The sequence below is a fragment of the Pongo abelii genome, chromosome 12 (genome assembly GCF_028885655.2).
Source record: "Pongo abelii isolate AG06213 chromosome 12, NHGRI_mPonAbe1-v2.0_pri, whole genome shotgun sequence".
Classification (NCBI taxonomy): Eukaryota; Metazoa; Chordata; class Mammalia; order Primates; family Hominidae; genus Pongo; species Pongo abelii.
Window position 1 is genome coordinate 53,686,707 of NC_071997.2, and position 25,904 is coordinate 53,712,610.

The 25,904-nt window shown below is 34.8% G+C and overlaps 2 long non-coding RNA genes across 4 annotated transcripts in view; one reads left to right on the top strand and one right to left on the bottom strand.

Moving 5' to 3' along the window:
• Positions 1-16,960, bottom strand: part of LOC112132116 (uncharacterized) — a 60,496-nt gene extending 43,536 nt beyond the window's left edge. The window contains exons 1-3 of one of the 2 annotated variants that reach the window (XR_008522332.2): positions 16,754-16,960; positions 13,502-13,567; positions 6,469-6,548 (exon numbers count right to left, since the gene is read on the bottom strand). This is a non-coding gene — a long non-coding RNA (uncharacterized LOC112132116). The remainder of the gene's footprint in view (positions 1-6,468; positions 6,549-13,501; positions 13,568-16,753) is intronic. The other variant, XR_008522331.2, reaches the window with a different exon arrangement.
• The window catches only part of LOC129057665 (uncharacterized), a 134,043-nt gene continuing 124,003 nt past the window's right edge, over positions 15,865-25,904 (top strand). For both annotated transcript variants that reach the window (XR_010136267.1, XR_008522333.2), the window contains exon 1: positions 15,865-17,482. This is a non-coding gene — a long non-coding RNA (uncharacterized LOC129057665). The remainder of the gene's footprint in view (positions 17,483-25,904) is intronic.

Genomic DNA, 25,904 nt, shown 5'->3' on the forward strand with positions numbered 1-25,904 from the left:
AAATTGGTAAATTACTTTGTTTAATGCCCCTCAATTTGGGTTTGCTACCAGTTTGATGTTTTCTAATGATAAAATTGTGTTACACATTTTTCTTGAGAATACCACAGAAGTGATATTTTCTTTTCAGTGAGTCATATTAGGGGTTAAAAACATTAATATGCCTTATTACTGATGTTAGTCTGAATCACTGGTTTAAGGGATAACTGCCAGGTCTCTCCACTATAAGGTTTCTATTTTACTTGAGGGTGATGCAAATATGCTGTGCTTTCACTTTAGTATCTACTATTGAAGCTTGCTTGCAAAAATTATTACTGTGGTATTTTAAGGAGATTCTCTATTTCCTTCATTTTTGTACATTTATTAATCTCTTATGGTTAGTGCTTTTGGAGACTCTATTTTAAAAAATATCTGCCTTTCCCGAGCTCATGAATGAATTATCCTCTGTCATCTTCAATGAACTTTATTGTCTAATTATCTGTACTAAGACCTATGTTTAAATGTATAATTAATTTTTGTGTATGGGATGAGATATAGGTGAAAATAACTTTTTGTATGTAAATCCAATTTACCCAACACTATTGATTAGGAAGCTTATTATTTCCCTATTGTATTGCAGTGGCACCTTTGTCATAAAATAACTTTGAATGTATGTGTAGGCCTATTTATGAACTCTACTCTGTTCCCTTTATAAACGTGTTTATCCTTAACCTATACCCTACTGTCTTAAATACTGCCTACTGTCTTAAATACTGTGGCTTTATACAAATTCATGATATTTTGTATTGTAAGTTCTCCAATATTGTTCTTTTCCAAATATGTCTTGGGTATTCTAGATGTGATGCATTCCCATGTCTACTTGAGAAGCAACTTCCCAATTACTAATAAAACTTGCAGGGATGTTGATTGAGATTTTGAGGAATTTATATATCTTCTTTACAATATTGAATTCTTCAATTCATAAACATGTTACAAACTTCCATTTACTGAAGATATCTTCACATTTTCTCAATAGTGACACAGCTTCCAGTGCTGAGGTATTTTATGTCTTTCATATTGATGATTTTTTTTGCTTTTGCAAATGGTAGCATATTTATTATTTCATATTCTGACAGCTTGTTGGTGTTATACAGAAATAATTTGTCTTTTTATTGTATATTGGCCTTAAATCCTGCAACCTTCCTAACTCAATTTTTATAGTTTCCTTGTAGATCCTTCTGCAATTTCCTCAATTTTGTTTTCCCTGTATAAAAATTATTTTATACAGAGAAGTTGTATATTGTCCCTGTATATTTTCTTGCATGTTTCATTTTTTTCTTTCATTATTGCTTTGGTAATAATTTCAGTAAAATATAACTAGAAATAGTGATACAGGATTTCTTTACCTCATTCCAAATTTCAGAGGGAAGTGTTCACTTTTTCTGTAAATGATATTTGCTGCAACCATTTGGTTATTGTTACATAACTTCTTCAGCATAATAATGTTCCTGTTTTTTAGCTGGCTGAGAGAGTTTGATTTTTATATAAATAGGTGTTAAATTTTATAAGAGCTTAGTCTGCATCCATTGAAGTATATAAAGTTTTTCTTTTTTTGTAAATTTGGAAAATTACATTGGCTGTTTTTTAAATGTTAAATAACCTTTGTAGTCCAAGATTAAACCCAGTTTTGTTGTGATGGATACATTGCTTTGTCATATATATTTTTTATTTGCCAACTTTGCACTGATATTTTGCATCTATGCTGATAAGAGGTATTGTCTGCACTTCTTTTTTCCTTTTAATGTCTCTGCAAGCTTTCAATTATCATGGTTTTGCTTACTTCATAGAATTAGTTGATACATGTTTCTTCTTTTTCCATTCTTTGGAACATGTGTATAAAATTGATATTATTTCTTTCTTAAATGTTTGAGAAAATTTGCCAGTCAAGGTTATTTAATTTGGAGATTTATTTATGGGAAGGTTTTTAGTTATAGATTCAATTACTTTAATTAAATATAAAACTATTAAGATTTTCCACTTGTTTTGTGTTAATTGGGGTAACTTTAATTATAATATCCTTAAGATCAGTAGTGATTTTGCCTGTATCATTCTTAATATTGGTAAGTTGTACCTTCTTTGTACTTAATTAACTTTTCTAGAGTTTAACCTAATAGTCTTTTCAAAAACTAACATTTAGGTTATGCTAGCTCTCTTTTGTTTCTCTATGGATTTTAGGGTGGTTTTTTCTAGTTCTGTGAAGAATGATGGTGGTATTTCGATGGGAATTGCATTGAATTTGTAGATCGCTTTCAACAATTCATTTTCACAATATTAATTCTACCCATCCATGAGCATGTGATGTGTTTCCATTTGTTTGTGTCATCTATGATTTCTTCCAGTAGTGTTTTGTAGTTTTCCTTGTAGAGGTCTTTTACCTCCTTGGTTAGGTATATTTCTAAGTATTTTATTTTTATTTTTATTTTTTTGCAGCTGTTCTAAAAGGAGTTGAGTTCTTGATTTGATTATCAGCTTGATTGTTGTTAATATATAGCAGAGCTACTGATTTGTGTGCATTAATTTTGTATCCTGAAACTTTCCTGAATTCATTTATCAGTTATAGGAGCATTTTGGAGGAGTCTTTAGGGTTTTCTAGTTATACGATTATATCATCAGCAGTGACAGTTTGACTTCCTCTTTACTGATTTGGATGCCCTTTATTTTTTTCTCTTGTCTGATTGCTTTGGCTAGGACTTCCAGTACTGTGTTGAATGGAAGTGGTGAGAGTGGGAATCCTTGTCTTGTTCCAGTTTTTAGAGGGAAAGATTTCAACTTTTCCCTGTTCAGTATTATGTTGGCTGTGGGTTTGTCATAGATGGCTTGTATTACATTAAGGTATGTTCCTTGTATGCCAATTTTGCTGAGGATTTTAATTATTAAAGGATGCTGGATTTTGTCAAATGTTTTTTCTGCATCTATTGTGATGATCATGTGATTTTTGTTTTAAATTCTGTTTATGTGGTTTATCACATGTATTGACTTGCATATGTTAAACCATCCCTGCATTCCTAGTATGAAGCCCACTTAATCATGGTGGATATATGTTTATGTGTTGTGTGTGTATGTACGTATGCATATGTGTGTGTATGCATGTGTATATGCATATATGTATATATGTGTATATATATAAAAATACATACCTCTGCTCTTTTTCTTTGCTTTGTTTTTAATCAATATTTTTTCTCTTGCTTCAGATTGGATATATTGTATAGCTTATCTTTCATGTCACTAAAACTTTTCTCATTAATGTCCACTTGACTAATAAACACATACTGAGTTCTCAAATTCAGGATTGTATTTCTCTTTCTAGAATTTCATAGAAAAAAAATCAATTTTTCCCAATACTAATTCTATTTCTTTAGTGAAATATTCAACCTCATAATCTATTTTGTTGAATACATTAAGTGTTAAATTCTGAAGGCACCTAAGGTATTATAACTGACCATCATTACTTAGGGAGTCCATTGATATATGAATAAGTCATGCATTTGCCATTGTTTGGATGATGTGTTTAAGTAATGCATTGTTGTTTTTTTCTGGAATCAAAGACATTTTTTATTGGAAATTTTTAGTACCTATAAAATTTTAAAGAAAAGTGGAGTATAAAATATTAAAGTAATTTAATAGATTACTAAGTCTGTGAAGGCTGGGGTCCACCTACCTATTTTCCAGTTTATAAAATATTGATTTGTTGAAGTGGAGATAGAGCTAGTGAAAAATATTGAAGTAATAATTGTAGATTGGCCTCATGGGCTTTATATCTTACTCAGGTGATTAAAGCATGTTAATTTCAGATAGTGAAGCTCTCCAAGTCATTTGAAACTGAATGTATTATTGAGTGAGAATAAGTATGACTTGGTCATTAAAATTAGACAAGCAGCACTGACCTTAAACTCAGACAGAGAATAAAGTACATTTGATTGTAATGGTATAGGTCTATAGCTTGTAAAATAAAAAAAGCTCGTTTTTCTCTCCACTGCTACAAAAGATGGTGTTGACTAATTTGACTATATTCCATTTAAAATAAGTCAAAACCTTTTGTTACATGATTAGGCATAGGGGAGACAGTCTCAGGAGGTATGTTAGTGACTTAAATTTATGCTAAAGTAACTATTATTAGACCCATACTCAAAGGCAGGTTTTAATCTAAGTTGTATTGTGAGGATAGTATCATAGGCAAACTTCTATTCATAATTCCTCATTGTTATTAGCACCTGTAATTTATATTAAGTTTAGATGTATATGCTCAGTTCTTGGGAAACAATGTAAAGGAAACTAAAAATTGGTGTCCAAACATTAGCAACACACATAGGAAGTTTGAAATGCAGAACAAGGTCTTAGTCTTGGCCTGGCCATATTAGTATAACTTATGCACTTAACAGAGTTTAGCTTCAATAGATAATAGTTACATAAACTGTATACCTATTGTGTATACAAATTTAGACTCAATATTTAGGCAGCTATATCATCTTTTCTCAAATATGATTTGTTTTCCTGGAGTATTCTTGCTGCTTATCTACACAATTTCTCTGCATTTCTAACTTACCAAATCACCCATTTGCTTTTTTCCCTCCTCTCTCACCATTTTCTTCCCTTCCTCTCAGATAATCTCCTCTGGCAATACATGCTTATCTAATTATGTTCTTGTTTGAGAAATCCCAGAGGCTAACCTTGAAACCAACCAGGCATGGAGCCCCTGTGGAATCCTCCCACTTACAGGGAGTTGGCAACAATTAGTCCACAACCATTGGGTGGATGTCAAGATATCATCACCCAGACCTCTAGACGGGTGATTGCCCAAGATAGCGACTGGAACAAAGACACATATACGCTGCACCTTGTACCATTCCTGCATGTCTCCCATACCAACTTTCTCTTTAAAAACCCTGTGGTGAAATTTAAAATGTAAGATAGTGCTTCATTCTTTTTATTTTCTTTTTAGTTTTTGTGGGTACTTTAGAATGCTAGTTAATCATCTCTCAGTTTTCTTGCTCTCTGAATAAACCTGCTTTTCCTCCCACCAACTCCTCTCTCTCATGTCTGGCTTTTGAGCAGCAAGCAGTTGAGCCTGGGTTTCATTACAATAGGATTAGTAAATTGAGTTGGAGTAACATTCTCTGGAATTCAGACCTGTTTCAGTCATCAACATGGAAATTGGTTGACCTTTGAGGATTCATTTTATTCACCTTGTTAGCGATAAAAAACTAGAGAGATGAATAGTATATATTTCTTCATTTTATCAAGAGTATATTATGTTGATGTAATTCTTTCAAATCTTATTTGATGTGAACTAGATGCTTTCTATATACTTAATGTTTTCCTAAGGTACTTGCAATAAATTACAAGAAAATAAAATTTAAGTGCAATTTCCCATTCCTTTGAAAGATAACTTTAGAAAATAATCAAGGAACATAAGATTTGTTTTGTTTTGTTTGTTTTTCCTGTAAGAGAAATGGAGGAAAGATATGGATTGAAGGAAAAGTGATTTTGTCATTTTGCAAATGTTTCTATCATTTTATAGAAAAACATGAATCTTTTATTATCAAAATTTTAAAAGTCAGTTTTTTACTAACACATACAAATTTTTGTATGTATATATTTTCAGCATAGTATTCAAGATACTTGCAATATTCTGGCTACATAATTACAGCTTAACTCTAACTGGAATGTATATTCATCATTTATCAATGTATTGAAGCAGTGCACTATTTTAATGGGTCATTCATTTTTATATTGTGCAATGACAATTTTAAATGCAAATACAAGAGCATTGAATGCATAAGCAGAATGACCATTACACAATTTGTGTTTCATAGCCTGCACATGCATATGCATTTTGTCCTTATCAGAACTGTAGAAATATTGAACAAAATTAACTTGACTGTTTTTATTTCATTTCTTTTTAAAAAACTGTTTTATTGAGATATAATTCACATATCATACAATTCACTGATGTAAAGTGTACAATCCAATGGTTTCCAGTTTGTTCACAGAGTTGTGCAACCATCATCACAATCGAATTTCGAACATTTTCATCACCCAAAAGGCAAACTCTATTACCATTATTAGCCATCTCCTGTTTCTCTCCTTCCCTCCCGTTGATCACCTCCTCTCCACTTCTCAGCCCTTGATACACACAACCCTTTCTACTTAGGCATGCTGATGAGTAAGGAAGGATTAAAATAAAAAGGAATCTATGGTTGGACTAACTTTCCCTTTCATTCATGTTAACATTTTCAGCATAAGTGGTTGGTTAATGCAGAGCAGTAACATGAGAAGGAAAGGATATAATAGAGTATTGGTCATTCATTTTTTTTTAAAGAATGTCATTACCTTATTTCTGTGTTAGAAAACAGTTCTGATTCAAACATAAAAGCATGACATCTCAGTACTGTCAGCATCTCTGATTACTCATTATAAATATAATGGACTTACTTTGTACCTGCTTTGAGTCTTCCTAAATTTCACAGATTATAGTTCTACTGGAACTCTGTAGTCACAGGGCGTCACAGGTGCTGTATGAGAAGAGGGGTAAGGAGATGCAGCAGGCATGCATTTTGCACATATCTCTTCTGTTCACATGTACGTTCTACTGTCTTACTGGACTTCACTTATAAAACATAAGTTCAGAATAAAATTATTTAGAATTTCAAGATGATGACAGTACACTGCTAAATCAATATAGGAACCTTCTGAGCAAGGAAACTTGTGCAACTGCATAGGTCACAGTCCTATGAACTTGTCCTGCCTATATCATATCATCAATGCAAGTCTCTATTGGTGTGCATAGATCTATAAATAGTCCTATCTATAAATATGACTATTAGGATATACACATATAGATCTATAAATAGTCCTATTTATAGATAGTTCTATCTACCTACCTATCTATAAATAAGACTATTTATAGATCTATATATAGTATATATTACCATTTATAGATCTATATCAATCTATATCTGGCACATATCGATGTGCCAGAGGGACTTCATTAACATGACTCAAGTCTTCTCACCTTTACTAAATTGATTTTTTCTCCAGTATTTGATAACTTAATGAAGAACACCATCCTCACTTCAAGTATTGACTTAGAAACCTGCAGCTAGTCAGCCGGGCGCGGTGGCTCATGCCTGTAATCCCAGCACCTTGGGAGGCCGAGGCAGGTGGATCACTTGAGGTCAGGAGTTCAAGACCAGCCTGGCCAATATCGTGAAACCCTGTCTCTACTAAAAATACAAAAATTAACCAGGCACAGTGGTGAGTGCCTGTCATTCCAGCTACTCGGGAGGCAGAGACAGGAGAATTGCAGGAGAATTTCTTGAACCCCGTAGGCGGAGGTTGCAGTGAGCCAAGATCATGCCACTGTACTCCAGCCTGGGCGACAAAGCAAGACTCCATCTCAAAAAAAAAAAAAAAATCTGGAGCTAGTTCAAAATGATCTTTTGACTCCTGCTTCCTCACCACCCACATCTAATGACTTGCCAAGTTCTTTCCATTCTCCCTTTCAAGTATTTCTAAATCTGAAAACTTTGCTCTATCCACTTAGCTCCTGCCTTAGTAATATAAATACTTCAGTTAAAATCTTTATATTTTGTCAAATAGAGGTTCTGTAAGAGTTGCACTAATTCTTCCCTAAAAGACCTCTTACACAATTTCCTTAACCAGTGTTTCTCCCTGCAGGTCTATTTTTCATTAGGAACCAATTTTCTTTCTAGAAATAGTATCATGTCATCTGCTTAAAACTACAATACCTCTCCATTGTATTTAGGAAAACATCCAAACTTCTTCACGTGGCTTCCAAAGTCATTCCGCTCATGCAGACATTCCCAGTTTCATTTCTTACTACTGTTTCTCACTCAAATTCTAAGCTGTAGCTATCCCTACTTCTTATTTTTAGAAAATACCATTTTTCTGTCTCTTGTCCTTCTTACACCCGTTTCTCCCTCCCTTTCTTGTTATATCCTTCCATCCTCTCTTCCCTCTTTCTTAAGTATGTACTAAATGCAAGCTGTTCTTTTTTACCTGAATGCATTTTTTTCCACCATCTTCACTCCTGACTTCTCTATTCCTTCTTCATGTCTCAGAGATATCTATTTAACTGTTTCTCAAAGATACATTCTTTACCTCTAAATCTGGTATGCTACTTTAGTGCAATACTACTCACTTCATTTACACCATGTTTCATACTGTATTATACTTCTCTTTTTGCCTGGAATCCCAGGAATGTGTTAACTTCTTAAGGAGAGGCTTGACCTATTGTGCACAACATTGATTGTCCAGCATCTAACACAGCGTCTGACATACTATAAGTTTTCAATAAAATTGTATTAATGAATACTGTATTGTATGCACTTACCTTTTTTTTTGAGACGGAGTCTTGCTCTGTCGCCCAGGGTGGAGTGCAGTGGCTCCATCTTGGCTCACTGCAAGCTCTGCCTCCCGGGTTCACGCCATTCTCCTGCCTCAGCCTCCTGAGTAGCTGGGACTACAGGCGCCCGGCACCACACCCGGCTAATTTTTTGTATTTTTTTAAGTAGAGACAGGGTTTCACCATGCTAGCCAGGATGGTCTTGATCTCCTGACCTCGTGATCCGCTCGCCTTGGCCTCCCAAAGTGCTGGGATTACAGGCATGAGCCACCACGCCTGGCCTACGCTTACATTTTTAGTAGAATATCTGTAAATGCTGCTTTAGAGATTACCAACTGGATATAATTTAAAACTAAATGGCATTGTACCAATCTATGCACCATTAGCTCTTTTTATTTTGATTCTGATATACGAGCTTCTTAACAACTTTTTGCTATTTGAAATGTTTTGGTTGTGTTTCTGAAAATATTTGTGGTATTAAACACTCAGAAGGCTATTTTCAAGATAATTTTTATTACATTAATTTTATTATTGATCAGGTATGTTTGGTGTTTTATCTTGTGATGTAACTTATAAGTAAGTCTACCAATGCCTATTCCTTTTTTTAGAGAGCACGGGAAATAATGTTTTCAAAAAGTACAACAACAGTTTACTTTTACATACTGCACTCTATAACAATGTTCATGTTATCAAGGAAAGAGCAAGCGCATAAAGTTTTTCAAGATGTACGATGGGAAAATTGGCAGTCAGCTTTGATAATAGTGTAATAAAAACTCTTGGCTAAAATCTTTATATTTTTGTAAAATAGAAGTTCTGTAAGAGTTCCAAGTTTCATTTCTATTCAAGTCTGCCATTTTTTCCTAAAATGAAAGACTCCAATTTAATGATTTTTTATAAAGTACAATCTGGAGGTGAGAGAATATGCATTTATAAAGTTAAAGAGAGAAGTTTTCAAAAATAGTTATGGTTCTTAAACTCAATTTGAATCTTTAACACTTTCTCCTATAGTTAAAGAAAATGAACTTATTTAAGAGTATGTTTAAGATTAATATTATACTTCATCCTCATTTCTTAGAATTTGAAATAATACAGAATTTTATATATCATTCAATTTAGCTTTATATCAAACATGATTCCAGACTTCGTATTCCAAGTTTGAAAGCTCATAGGGCAGTCTGTTAAAATTCTATTAACAACTTATATTTTGGCATTTAAAACTGACATAATTTCAACAGCTTGGGATTTTTAATGTTTCCATATGAAATGATATCTAAAAATTTCATATAGTTCAAAATATTGATGATTTCATCGTGCTTGATTAACATTAATGTAATTGCTTTAAGAGGCAAAAAAATCATTTTCTTTGATTTCATTTTATTAAGACAGATGGGTGGCAAATGGCCATTCAACATGTAATTCTTTTTGTTAACATTTCATCTTTAAGGGTATAATAGATAAAAACGAGGCACACTAAGTTAAGAACTACAGTCCTTTCTCATCTCTCATCCTATTATCTCCCTTTCAGCTTTCCTTCTTAAGTTCTTTCTGCCTTTGCCCTTTCAAGGAAAGAAAGTCTTTGATTTTCCATAGCATCTTGTCTCTATAGGTAGTATTCGTAACCTCTTTGTACCTCACTAAGACTTCCAGTCGTTTCCTTTTCACATAAATGAAAAGGGCTAAACTCTTCTCCTTTAGGAGCCAAAGGAATCCAAACACAATTTTCTGCATCCTCTTTTAGTCCTTCCATTATCTAACAATTTCTGGTCTTTTGTTCATAAAGTATATGAGCTCGCATTTATCAAGTTCCTCATTCTGTCTTCATTCCACACTAATTTCTGCTACCATTCTGGGCAATTCACAGTCTAGTACCTAACAACTTAATTGCATATTTCCTTTAATGTCTCAGTTCTGAAGACATATTAATCACCCCTTTCCTTAACTTTTCTGTGGACAATTTCTTTACCAAGAATTGTAATAACTTAAAATATGAAACCATAGTATATGATAATTTATTCAAAAATTTTTTCTTTATAACTCTTAAGAAGCCCAGCAAATTGCTTTCTCCAACTTTAATTATCAGATAATTGTATACCATACAATTTCATATAGAATATAGTGTCACCACTAAGATCTCTTTAATTCCTTATTCTGAATGTGCAAACCAAATCTGAAATGACAAACATTCTTCTCTGCTTTCCCCAATGACAATCATAGAGCATGTCAATTATACATTTATTATCTTTTTCTTTGGATGTCATCCTGTCCCGTGTCTAGGTTTTTGGACATTAATTATCACTTTTTTTCTTATGGTCCCCTCTTGTCTCTACTAACTCTCTTCCTTCAACATATACATTGATCAAATAATAATTCTTTCTTGATTTATTTATTCATCAAATAAAAATTAATTGAGTATCTACTAAATGCTCGTTATTGTTACAGGTGCTTGAGATACAGCAGTGAAAACATCAGACATAAATCGTTTCTCACATGAAGTTAGATTTTAGTGGAATCCTGAGTCTCCCTACAGCTACCACTCTATGTATTAATTGTCTACTGCTGAGTGACAAGTTACCACAATTAAGGCTTAAAATAACACATAGTTTCTGCAGGTCTGAAAACTAGGTAGGCTTGACTGGTGTCCTACAAGGACAAAATCGAGGTATTGATGGGACTGGGTTATTATCTGGAGATTTTGTTGAGTAATCTGCCTTCAAACTCATTGGATTGTGTACTGAATTCCGTTTCTTGCCTCTGTAGGACTGAACTCTCCATTTCCTTGCTTGCTTTCATCTGGGGGCCATCCATAGTTCCTGCAGTCTACCTGCATTTCTTAGCATGTGTCTCCCACCAGCTTCAAAACCACCAACAGTGTGTAGAATCTCCCTCATGCTTTAAATCTCTGATTAATTTTCTGCTCCCAGCTAGAGAAGGCATTCTGCTCTTAGGGCTCATGTGATTAGATTAATGCACTCAGACCATCTGGCTATTTTAAAGTTGACTGTTACATATACAATAATCATGAGAGCAATATATCATCATAGTCATAGGTTCTAGAAATTAAGGCATGGGATATTGAACTGGATGGGAAGTGCACTTTTAGTATTCTGCCTGTCACACTCCATATTTTTGCTATTATTTTCTTTCATAATTATGCTTGTTATTGTGGTTAAAAATATTATTGTGGTTACAAAAATATAACATGAGATCTCCCATCTTAACAAAAGTTTAAGTGTACAGTAGAGTATTCTATACTATTGAGAGACAGGACTAGCTGGATTTCCTAGGCCAACTAAAAATTCCTAAGCCTAGCTGGGGAAGGTGACCGCACTCACCTTTAAACACAGGGCTTGTAACTCAGCTCACACCCGACCAATCAGGTAGTAAAGAGAGCTCACTAAAATACCAATTAGGCTAAAAGCAGAAGGTAAAGAAATAATCAAATCATCTATCACCTGAGAGCACAGGGGGAGGAAATGATTGGGATATAAACCCCTGGCATTTGAGCTGGTGGTGGCAACCCCTTTGGGTCCCCTCCCATATTATGGGAGCTTTGTTTTCACTCTATTAAATCTTGCAACTGCACACTCTTCTGGTCTGTGTTTGTTCCTGCTAGAGCTGAGCTTTCACTCGCCGTCAACCACTGCTGAACGCTGCCATCACAGACCCCCCCCGGTTGACTTCCACCCCTCTGGATCTGGCAGGGTGTCCGCTGCACTTCTGATCCAGCAAGGCACCCATTGCTCCTCCCCGGCTAGAGGCTTGCCATTGTTCCTGTGCAGCTAAGTGCCCGGGTTTGTCCTAATCGAGCCGAACACTAGTCGCTGGGTTCCACAGTTCTCTTTGGTCACCCACGGCTTCTAATAGAGCTATAACACTCACTGCACGGCCCAAGGATCCATTCCTTGGAATCCCTGAGGCCAAGAACCCAAGGTCAGAGAACAAAAGGCTTGCCCCTATCTTGGGAGCGGGGCAAGAACAAACACCTGCCAGTAACACCATAATCAGAACTCTATAAAAGACATCTCTAAACTTTGCCATCCTGACAACCACCATTCTACTTTCTGCTTCAAGAGTCTGATTACTTTAGAAACCTCATATAAATGGGATCATGCAGTATTTGTCCTTTGTTAACTGGCTTACTTCACTTAACGTTATGTCCTCAAGGTTAATACAGTTGTGTCCTATGACATGATTTCCTTCTTTTAACCTTTGAATAATATCTCATTGTCTATATAAATCACATTTTCTTTATTCATTCATCTCTCAAAGGACATTTAGGTGTTTCTACCACTTGGCATTTCTGAGTAACGCTGCTATGAATGTAGGAATGCAAATATCTCTTTGAGAGCCTGATTTCAATTATTTTGGATAAATACCCAGAAGTGGAATTGCTGGATCACATGGTAATTATATTTTTAATTTTTTGAGAAACCTCCATACTGTTTTCCATAGTAGCTGCTCAATTTTACATTCTCACTAACTACACAGGGGGTTTAATTTCCTCACATCCTTGACATTATTTATCCTTTTTTTTTTTTCATAGTAACCATCCTAACAGGTTTGAGGTGATTATATCACTGTGGTTTCAATTTGCATTTCCTTTTATTCCTAGTTTGTTGAGTGTTTTTTTCTTTTTATCATCAGGAACAGGGTTGAATTTTGTGAAATGCTTTTTGTGCAACTATTGAGGTGATTATGTAATTTTCTCTTTGTTCCTTTGTTCTGCTAAATGTGATGTATTACATTGATTGATCTTTATGTTGAACCATCCTTGTATGTCTTAGAAATTAATCCCGTTTCATCATGGCATATGATTCTTTTAACATGCTGTAACATTCAGTTTATTAGTATTTTGTTGAGAAATTTGGAACCTGTATTCATCAGGGATATTGGCCTGGAGTTTTCTTTTCTGGTAGGGTCTTTTTCTGGATTTTTTATCAGGATAAATGCAGGATTATTTTTGGAATGCTAGAAAATCTTTACTATTGGCCTTACTCTGTCTACCCCCATACACAGAGTTCATAAATTCCCTGTCCTGAAATGAGACTAAGTCACACACATGACACTAAAAACAACATATAAAAATATTGGTGGTGTTACCTTATTTGTTTTTCAGATATTTTTCTGCTCCTAGGGTTCTGCCAGAAATGTCAATCTGCCTACTTTCTGAAAAATTTATCCAATTTGTTAGCATTAAAATTATGCAATGAATACAACAGCAATCAAATACAATACAATTTTTTTGAGGGGGTGCTGTCACAAAGCTATATCAATGTCAATCTAGAAAAAAATAAAAGTTTCAATGAGTAAAACAAAGGAAAGAATAATAGTAGGTGTGGACTTATTCATTAGATACTAAAAGTTAAAGGTACAGAAGTTAAAATAGGAAAACATTAATAAACAAAATAAGAAATCCAGAAAATTTGAAAATATTTAAAAATATATTTGACATACATGAAAATATAAATATATATTTCACATGTATTTGAAATCTCAGAGTAGAAATGTATAATCCACAACTGTAGTTGGAAGTTTGAAATGCTTCTCTAAGTTATCAACAGAATAATAAATTTTAAAATCCTCAAGAAGATAGAATAGCTAAGCAGTATCATAAACCGAATGGATATAATTGGCATTTATAGGACACTCTACCAAATGACAGTAGAATACACATTATTTTCAAGTTGGCATGAAATCATTCATTAGTATTAATCATTATCTTGTAAAAGATAATGAAACCTTATGTAAAACAATTGAAAGCACACAAGTATGTTCCTTGATCATAATGAAATTAAATATAACTGGAAAATCTGCAAATATTTGGAAATCTAAAAATATATTTCAAAGTTATTTAAAAGCTTAAATAGGAAATCTCAATAGATATTAGACAATATTTTGAACTGAATAAAATTTAAAATACAACATTATCAAAAGCAGTGCTTAGAAGGAAGTTTATTGGAATAAATGCTAATATTAGAAAACAAAGTCTCAAATCTAAAATCAAAGCTTTTCTAAAGAAACTTGAAAAATTAAAAACAGTAAATCTAAAGAAATCAGAAGAAAATAAATAATAAAAATAGGAGCAAAGAGCAATGAAATTAATAGCAGAACACACACACAAAATGAATAAAACTACAAAAAAGATGGTTAATGGGAAAAATGACAAAATTGATAAACTTCTAACTAGTCTGATAAAGAATAAAATGACAGAAGACACAAATTTTTGTCAATATTAGAAATAAAACAGTGAATACTACTACAGACCATGCAAAGGTTAAAAAATTAATAAGAAGATACTGGAAGAAAACTCTATGAACAAAAATATTTACAACTCAGATGACATGGACCAACTTCTTGAAAGGGAAAAGTGTCTTCGTCCCTTCTGTTGCTATCACTGAATTCCTGAGACTAATGAATTTATAAAGAAAATATTTCTTAGAGTTCTGGTGGCCGAGAAGTCCAAGATTGGGCAGCCACATCTGGTCAGCTTCTGGTGAGGGCCTGGTGCTGCATCATTACCTGACACAGGGCATCACAGGGTGAGAGAGGTGCATTGAGAGCCAAACTGGTTGTTATAATGGACCTGCTCCCATGGTAACTCATTAATCCACTTATCCATTAATCTATTAGTCCATGAATACATGAATCCATTTATGAGGGTAGAATCCTCATGACACAACTTCTTAAATGCCCCATCTCTTAATACTGTTACATTAGAGATTAAGTTTCAACATGAGTTACAGAGGGACAAAACATTCAAATCATATCAGAAAGCCATCAAAATTTACTCAAAAAAAGTTAATTTATTAAGAAACTTAAAATAATGGTTAAAATGGTATGGGAAAGGACATTTTATGCACAAGTCATGTCACTGGGAAGTAATATCAAGCATTTAAAGAAAAAAGTCAATTCCAAAAAAGTTAAAAAATGAACAGGGAGAAGACCCTTTCCAATTTATTTTATGAGTCAAGAATAGCTGTGATATCAAAACCAGATGGAAGATAGTACAAGAAAATGAACATACAAACAGGCAAATTTTCATCATGAACATAGATCTGAAAATCCTCAAAAAATATTAGCAAACTGAATACAGCAATATATAAAAAGAATATTATACCATAACTAAGTAGGTTTTATTGTAGCAATAACTGGTTCAATATTCAAAAAATCTATCAATGTAATACATTATATCATCAGTATAAAACAAATAAAAATGTGATTATATTAGTTGATAGAGAAATAGCATTTGAGAAAATTTAACATCTGTTCATGCTAAAAGCTTCCAGTAAACTTGGAACATAATAGAATGTTTACAAAATTTACTTAACCTACCTAACCTCATGTTTAATAATGAAGTACTGAAAGTTTTGTCTTAAGATCAGAAAAAAAAAAAACCATGAATGTCTACTCTCATTATCGATATTAAGCATTATACTGGAAATCCTAGCTGGCATAATAAGGCAAGAAAAATAAGTAAAATGGCACATATATTTGAGATGAATTTCCAAGGTGTTCCTTGTGCTTCTTGTATTTGGATGTCTAGGTCTCTAGCAAGGCTGGGGAAGTTTTCCTTGATTATTCCCCAAATATGTTTTCCAAACTTTTAGATTTCTCTTCTTCCTCAGGAACACTTTAGGTCCCTAGTTTTGGTTGTTTAACATAATCCCAGGCTCTTTGAAAGCTTTGTTCATATTTTCTTATTCTTTTTTCTTTGTCGATGTTGGATTGGGCTAATTTGAAGACATTGTCTTCGAGCTCTGAATTTCTCTCTTCTACTTGTTCAATTCTATTGCTAAGACCTAACAGAACATTTGCACTTCTGTAAGTCTATCCCATGTTTCCTGAAGTTTTCATTGTTTTTCCTTTATGCTATCTATTTCCTTGAATATTTCTCCCTTCACTTCTTGTTTCGTTTTTTAGATTTCCTTGCACTGGGCTTCGCTTTTCTCTGGTGCCTCCCTGATTAGCTTAATAACTAACCTCTTGAATTCTTCTGCAGGTAAATCAGGTTTCTTCTTGGTTTGGATCCATTGCTGGTGAGTTAGTGTGATTTGGGGCGGGGGCGGATGTTAAAGAGCCTTGTTTTGTCATTATCAGAGTTGGTTTACTTGTTCCTTCTCATTTGGGTAGGCTCTGTCAGAGGGAAGGTCTTGGGGTGAAGGCTGTTCAGATTCTTTTGTCTCACAGGGTGTTCCCTTGGTGTAGTACTCTCCCAATTTTCCTACGGATGTGGCTTCGTAAGAGCCGAGACCCAGCAAGTTTACCAGGCTCCGGGACTGGTACTAGGGGTTGTCTGCAAAGAGTTCTGTAATGTGAACTGTCTGTGGGTCTCTCGGCCATGGATACCAGTACCTGTTCCAGTGGAGGTGGCAGGGGAATGGGATGGACTCTGTCAGGGTTCTTCGCTTTGGTGGTTTAATGCTCTATTTTTGTGCTGTTTGGCCTCCTTGCCTGGAGATGGCGCTTTCCAGAGAGCATCAGCTATGGTAGTCTGGAGAGGAACCGGCAATGGGCGGGGCCCTAGAATTCCCAAGAGATATATGTCCTTTGTATTCAGTTACCAGGGTAGGTAGGGAAGGACCATCAGATGGGGGCGGGGCTAGGCGTGGCGGACCTCATACTCTCCTTGGGCAGGTCCTGCTGCAGCTGCTCTCGGGGTTGGAGGGGAGGTTCCTAGGTCAATGGTGTTGTGTACCTAGGAGGATTATAGCTGCCTCTGCTGAGTCATGCAGATTGTCAGGAAGTGTGAGAAAGCCAGCAGTCACAGGCCTCACCCAGCCACCCTGCCGCCATTAACAGCACTAGTCAGGCAGTGGGCAGAGCTGAGAACTTGCCACAGGTTACCTGCCTCCCAGCTGCTAAACAAAAGGGAGGCTTCTCAGCCGGTTCAAACTGTTACAAAGTTCAGCTAGAGATTTCCTTCTACCTGTGGCCTTTTCCCCATGTCACCGGCTGCCCTCCCGAAGAATTCCTGTGATGTCAGGCAGGAATGGCCTGGAGACCAGCGAGCTCCCAGGGCCTTTCCCGCTGCTTCCTCTACCCCTGTATTTCGCTGGGTTCTCTAAATGGATTCAGCTCCAGGTAAGGTCAGAATCTTTTCCTGCAAACTAGACCTTCTGTTTCCCCAGGAGGTGTGTGTGTTGGTTTGGGATGGTTGGGGAGGACAAAGACTCTCCCTTTCCCACTTCCACAGTTTGGGCACTCACAGTATTTGTGGTGTCTTCCGGGTCCTGCAGAAGCAGTCTGCTTCCTTAGAGGGTCTGTAGGCCCTCTTAGGATTCCTGATTTATTCCTGTAGTCGTTCTGGAGCTAAAATTCACTATGCGAGCCCCCGCACACTGCTCTGTCTGTCAGAGTCAGAGCTTCAATCAAGTTCTGCCTGCCGTCCGCCATGATAGGCCCAAAGTGAATGGCACATATATTTGAAAAAAAAACTACAATGGTTTCTCTTCACTCATGGCGTGATTATCTATTATAAAGTTTCAGTGTTTTTTTTTTTTTCTAAAAAATGTCCTAAAACTAATAAGAGAATAATAAGATCACAAGTTGTAAGTTTGGCATACAGGAATCAATTGCATTTCCACATATAATAATTTTGACATAATAAGCAATTAGAAACTAAAATATCAGTACTATTTAGAACAGCTCTGAAATATAACAAGAATAGTTGTGAAAATATGAAATACAAATCTCACAGAAGATGCGCAAGATCTGTCAGCTGAAAACTACGCAATATTGATGAAAGTAATCGAAGACCTAAATAAATGCAGAGACATAACAGGTTCCCAGTTTCGAAGTCTCAGCGTAATAAAGAAGTCTATTCTCCTCACATCAGTTTATGAACTTAAAGTTAATCTAATCAAGGTCCCAGTAGGTGGTTTCATTGATATTGACATGGTAAATCAAAAGTTTATATGCAAAAGTAAAGGAACTCCAAAAGATGAACAATTTTGGAAAGAAGAATACAGTTGGAGAAATCACAATACAGGATTTTAAGCCTTACTAAAAACCTGCAGTAAAACAGACAGTGTGAGATAGAATGATAGATCAATGGGTTAAAATAGAGATTACATAAATATACTCAAATGTACTTGTGCTTCTCCTATACTTCCCCCAATAGAAGTCTACTGTTACTTGTTTTTCAAAAAGCTAGATAGCCTAGTGGTAGGAAGAAATAAGCTGTGATCTCTGTTGTTCTGGTTGAACCTCTGTCTTAGGCATGCACTGTTTTCTTGTGTTTAGGGACTTCTTTAACTCTGCCCCTCCTATGGCTGTAGATATGGGGTCAGTGCATAATCCTGTTCCTCCTACAGGACTACAAATTTCTTTTTCTTGTTCCTTTATCCCTTATTCAATGAGATTTCACCAATGTCCTAGATTGAGGCTTTTGTTTCATGGTGGGGATAGTGAAGAAAATCCAGGCCAAATATTTTGCTGCTTTTGCATAGGTATGTTCTTTTTCTCCTCCAGGTCTGTCCTGCTACTTAGAGCTTTTTTTTTTTAAAAAAAATAATATTTTCTGTAAGCATCCAATGGAGTTCATGGAGGAAAACAACCTAAAAGAGGTTACATATTGCCCCAGTTTGTTTGCTTGTTTGTTTGTTTGCCTGCATCCTAGGTATTCAAATTTCTGCATCAGCCTGCACTCCATTTTCACTCATTTTTTAAAATTATTCTATATTCTAACTGTTCATACCCGTAACTGGTTGCATTTACTCCAGATGTGCACATCCTCTCTTCTCTCTCCCCCTGCAGACACCTCCTTAGGTTTTGAGTTGCTGGTTGTTATGGTACCTCAGCTTCTTTTTGTTAGATTAAAAAAAAGTTATAATTTGAATTTAATCCAGCTCTTTGTCTAGGTCTTCGTGGCTGTGAAGATGGGAGTAATGCTTCTTCCAACCTGGGATGGAAGGTAGAATTCCCTTAAAAGTTGAAATTTTAAAAATAATTTACCAATTAATGTTTTTGAAAGTGAATTAGTCAGTCTCATTCATCTTATTTTGCCTTATTTTAGAATTTTTTTTTTTTTAATTGAGACAGAATATTGCTCTGTTGCCCAGGCTGGAGTGCAGTGGCACCACCTCAGCTCACTGAAACCTCTGCTCCCGGGCTCAAGCGATTCTCCCACCTCAGTCTCCCAAGTAGCTGAGACTGCAGGTGTGCACCACCACACCAGGCTAATTTTTGTATTTTTAGTAAAGACAGGGTTTTGCCATGTTGGCCAGGCTGGTCTCGAGCTCCTGACCTCAGGTGATTCACCCGCCTCGAGAAAAATGTTTTGAGAGAATCATAGATTCATGTAGAGTTGTAAGAAATAATAAGATTCTGCATACCCTTCACCGGGTTTTTTCCGTGGTAATATTTTACATAAGCATAGCAAAATCAGCAAATTAATATGGATAAAAGGCACCAACATTATTTAGAATCCACAGTTTTACAAGCACTGATTTGTGTAATTCATGTGCTTGTGTGCACACATCTTATATGCATATATTTATTTCTATTCAATTTTATCAGATGTGAAGATTCACGTGACAACCACAGTCAAGATACAGAACAGACAGTTTCATTTCAGGGATCTTTCCTGCTATACTTTTATAGAAACATCCATCTTCTTTCCATCATTTCCTTCTCCAGTTCATAATCCCTGGAAATATCAAATCTCTTCTTTTTCTCTCTAATTTTGTAACTTCAAAAATGTTTTATAAATGGAACAGGTATATCTAACCTTATGATTGGAGACTTTTACTCAGTAGAATTATCTTAATACACAAGTTGGTCTGTTTCTTCTTATTGCTAATTAGCACGTATTCTGTGGTGTGATTGTACCACATTTTGTTTAGCCATTTACCTGGTGGACATTTGAGTTGCTTCCATTTTGGAGCTATTATGAATAAAGTGACTATGGGCATTAGTTAATATACAGTTTTTTGTGTAAACATCGGTTTTTCTGTCTCTGATACAACTGTGAAGGAGTATAGTTCTGGGTTGTGTGGTAAGTGCATGCTTAGTTTGTAAGAAACTGACATACTCTTTTCTAGAATGCCTATGTGATTTTGTATTTCCATTAGCAAATGTGAGTAATGCAGTTCCCCTACATCTTCATCAGCATTTGATGTTATCATATTTTGTTTATTTGTTAATTTTTAATTTAGTCATGCTGATATATACATAGTGATATCTCATTTGGCTATTGATTTGCATTCCCTGAGGCTAATGATGTTGAACATCTTTTCATGTTGTCATCTGTTTATACTTCTTAGTGAAATGTCTGCTGCTTCTGCGTAATTTTAAATTAGATTATGTTTTTATTGCTGAGTTTTGAACTTTATATATTCTAAATCAAGTGCTTTGTTGCTAGTATAATTTGCAAATGTTTTCTCTGTCTACAGCTTATTTTTCATCTTCACAGAATCTTTTGAAGAATTAAAAGTGTTAATCTTAAATGTGATTATTACATTTTCCTTTTTTGAATCATGCTTTTGGTGTTAAGTCTAATAAATCTTTTCTAAACCTAAGCTACAAAGGTTTTCTCTTTTTTTTCCCAAAAAGTTTATAACTTTACATTTCACTTTTAAGCCCATGATCTATTTTGAGTTAATTTTTTTTTTTTTTTTTTTTTTTTGAGACGGAGTCTTGCTCTGTCGCCCAGGCTGGAGTGCAATGGCGCTATCTGGGTTCACTGCAAGCTCCGCCTCCTGGGTTCACGCCATTCTCCTGCCTCAGCCTCCGGAATAGCTGGGACTACAGGCGCTTGCCACCGCGCCCGGCTAATTTTTTGTATTTTTAGTAGACACGGGGTTTCACCGGGTTAGCCAGGGTGGTCTCAAATTCCTGACCTCGTGATCCACCTGGCTTGGCCTCCCAAAGTGCAGGGATTAACAGTGGTGAGCCACCGCGCCCGGCCTTGAGTTAATTTTTATATAAAGTGTGAGGTTTTTAGGTTGAGGCTCTTTCTTTTACTTCCCATAACTTTTCAATTGCTCCAGCACCATTTGTTGAAAAAAACAATCCTTTCTATATTTAATTGTTGCTTTTCTTTTTCAAAATTGGTTTGACCATATTTATGTGGTTCTATTTCTGGGCTTTTTATTCTGTTCTATTGATTTATGTTCCTTTTTCTCCACCAATAAAGCATTATATTGATTACATAGTTATATATTAAGCCTTAACATTGAATTGTATGAGTCCTCTACTTAAGTCTTCATTAAAATTATTGTAGTTATTATGCAGCCATTTTGACTTTCCATATATATTTCAGAATAAACTTGTCTGTGTCTATTTATAAAACCTTGCTGGGATTTTTGTAAGAATTGCTTTGAATCTATAGATCAATTTGGAGAGAATTGACATTTTTGCTATGTTGAACCTTCTAATTCATGAACTTAATATGATTCCACATTAAATTGTCTAATTTCTTTAATCAGTGCTTTTAAATTTTTAAAGATTCTATACATATTTTGTTGTTTATATATGAGTCATTTTTTGGAATACTTGAAAATGATAGTGTTTTCAATTTTGGCTTTTGCACATTTATTGTTGGTGTAGAGAAATTTAATTGAATTTTGTGTGTTTATATTCTGTGACTACTATGAATTTACTTATTACTTTTGGAGCTGTTCTTTATCGATTCTTGGAATTTTCTATGTAAGCAGTCACATAATCTGTTAATAGGGACAATTTTGTTTCTTCCTTTCCAATTGGCCCTGTCCCTCTTTCCCTCTTCCCATCCCTCCCTCCCTCCCTCTCTCCCTCCCTCCCTCTCTCTTCTTCCTTTCCTTTCCCTTCCTTCCTCTCTTCCTTCCTTCCTTCCTTACTTTCTCTTCCTTCTCTTTTCTTCTCTTTTCTTTCTTCTCAGTTGAGAAGCCTAGAACTTCCAAGAGTGACGACAGAGGACACCTTTTTTTTGTTTATGATTTTTGAAGGAAAACATGCAGTCTTTCCATTAAGTGTGTTAACCATCAGAATTTTTATAGATGCTTTTTATCATATTGTAGAAATTACCCTGTATTTTTATTTTTTTGAGAGTTTTTTTCATGGATAGGTGTTGGATTTAGTCAATGTTCTTTGGTGTTTATCCTGTTTATAGAACAACAAGCACAGCCAGCTATCTTAAAGTTAAAAAATATATATTTTTATCAGTGTGAAAAAACTCTGTCTCATGTCTTTTGACCTTTTTCTTGATTTGGTAAAGAAATACATAAAGGAATTTAGAAAATCCTTTCTCAAGGCAGTAGCCCATCTTACGAGACTCTAGTCTTGCTGCAAAATTCTATGTTAAATGTCTGAAACTAAATATTTATTATTTATTTTTCATTGTATTCATTTGTAATGATCATTTTCTAATCCTTCAGGTTAATGCCTTGAGTCAAATAGGCAGAAGGTCATACACTAAGAAAAAAGAGAAAAACATGTTCATATTTTCCAGATACCAACCTTTTCACATTCAAATAGTTGCTTGAAGGAGCTTAAATTTTGAGGCTTTAAGGTCATGAGAGACTACATTGATTTAGGATCTTTCTTAGGGTGCTTTCATATCTGGTTTTCAACCAGAAACTGAAGAAAATTGATTCATTGACCTCCTATGTGGCCTGCTCTCTGTCTCTGCCTCCTTCCCATCGCAATCCAGAATTCAGTTGAACAAAGGAAACCCCAAATATAAAAACCTCGAATTATTTCTAGAAATATTTTGTGGTTGTAGTGATAGGAAAAAGCAAGGTTTTCGAAATAAACATTTTTACCCTCATTTTCAGGGAACTCTTTTAGAAAATTTGCCTGCAATTTAGAAAAAGCCAATATATTAGTTTTTAAAAAGTAATTTTCCTATTGGGTAAATGCATTTTACAAGTATTATCTGTGACTAAAATTAATTCATAAATATTTTTAGTTACTAAAGTAAGAAAACTACTACGGCATTTTCAATTTTGAACATTTACTTTTTTCTCTGCTCTATTTCTAGAAGGAATTATAGTACAGTAATCAATGACTGAACAATGGAAATACATTCTGAGAAATGCCTTACTGGGTGATTTTGTCATTGTGCAAACATTATAGAGTATACTTATACAAACCTAGATAGTAGAGCCTACTATACACCTAGGTTTATGGTATAGCCTGTTGCTTCTAGGTTACAAACCAGTATAGCATGCTGCTGTACTGAATACTGTAGGCAGTTGTAGATAATGGTAAGTATTTGTGTATCTAAATATGTCTAAACATAGAAAAGGTACAGTAAAAATATGGTACAAAAGAAAAATATTTTGTACATAATAAAACCTGTATAGGCCACTTACCAGGAATGGAGCTTACAGGACTGGAGGTTGTTCTGGGCAAGTCAGTGAGTAAGTAGTGAGTGAATGTGAAGGCTTAGGACATTACTGTACACTACTGTAGACTTTATAAACACTGTATAATTAGGCTACTTTGTTTATTTCAAAGAGTTTTTCTTCAGTAATACATTAACATTAGCTTACTGTAACTTTTTACTTTATATACTTTTTCTTTTTAAAACTTGTTTATTCTTCTGTAATAACAGCTAGCTTAAAACACAAATGCAATGTACAGCTGTAAAAAATATTTTTTTATATCGTTATTCTATATATTTTATTTGGGATTTTTTTTTTTTTTTTTTTTTTTTTTTTAACTTTACAAACTAAAGCACAAGCCCACACATTAGCCTAGGCCTACACAGGGTCAGGATCATCAATATCACTGGCTTCCACCTGCACATCCTGTCCCACTGGAAGGTCCTCAGGGGCAATAATGCATGAATCTGTTATCTCCTGTGATAACGATTCCTTCTTCTGGAATACCTTCTGAAGGTTCTGCCTAAGGCTGTTTTACGGTTAATTTTTTTAATAGGTAGAAAAAGTACACTCTAAAATAGTAATATAAAGTATAATATAGTAAACACATAAACCAGTAACATAATTGTTTATCATTATCAAATATTATGTACTGTACATAATTATATCTGCTATAAAGTCAAACACCAGATAATGGCGTTTTGGTCTACAATGAACCATGTATACAATGACAGTGGTCCCATAATATTATAATGGATCCTAATCATTTCTATTGTCTATTGATGTTGTAATGTCACAACACACTTTATTTTTTAAATTAATTTAGTGTATCCTAGGTGTACAGTGTTGGTAAAGTGTACAGTATCATAAAGTAATGTCCTAGGCCTTCACATTAACTCACCACTCACTCACTGACTCACCTACAGTGACTTCTAGTCATTGAAGCTCCATTCCTGGTAAGTGCCCTATACAGGTGGACTGTTTTTTATTTTTATACCATATTTTTACTGTATAATTTCTATGTTTAGATACACAAATATTTATAATTGTGTTACATTTACCTATAGCATTCATTACAGTAAAATGCTGTACAGGTTTGTAGCCTAGAAGTAACAGGCTATATCATATAGCTTAGGTGTGTAGTATACTTTACCATCGAGGTTTGTGTAATTACACTGTATAATGTTTGCACAATGCCAAAGTCACCCACCATGATGTATTTCTCAGAACATATCCCCATTATTAATTGATTATACTTTTATACATCATTAATTATACTTTCATGCAAGTGGCAGCGCATTAGGTTTGTTTACACCAGCAGCACCACAAACATGAGTCATGTGTTGCACTATGACATTACCATAGCTATAATGTCACTAAGCTCTATTACAATGTTAAGGGACAACCATTGTATATGCAATCCATTGATGACCAAAACCACATTATGTGGCATATGATTGTACTTAAGTTAAAGAAGGAATCTATTATCTAATTCTGAGAAGAAATTACAAAAACCTATAATGTTAGTAATTGAAAAGATAATAGAGATTATCTAGTTCAGGGCTAAGCAAGTTACAGCCTGTGGATTAAAATCTTTTTTGCCTATAAAGGTTTATTGGAACACAGATATACTTACTCATTTACATATTACCTGTGTTTGCTTTCATGCCACAGAGGCAGAGTGTAATCGTTGAGACAAAGATTATATGGCTCACAAAACCAAAAATGTTTACTTTCTGGCCCTTTATATAAAATGTTGGCTGCCTTGGGTTTAGTTTAGCCTTTTATTTTTGTAGGTAAAAATTGGCCCTAAAAGACAGATTTTCAAATCATAGAACCATTGCATTACTGAGCTTAAAATAAAGTGCAAGATAATTGTATTTGTATCTTTTATTTTGTAGACTAATTTACAATACTTGATTTTTGTGTGTCAAATGGAGACAGATAGATAGACACACTACTTGAACTTTGGTTTATAGTGAATGCCCCACTCAAACTCCCCTTCAGAAAAGAAGGACTTATTTCCCCAACTACTGGAAGCTTTGCCAGAAGAAAACCTTAATCAGTTAGAAACCTACAGGAATTCAGTTGAAAAGAGCTGCCTTATTGACCAAGATCACACCTGCTTCGCAGGTGGTCAGCCAGAAGTGAGTATAAAGGTCTGTCCCCATGAACTCAACTCAGGGCAACATTGAAGG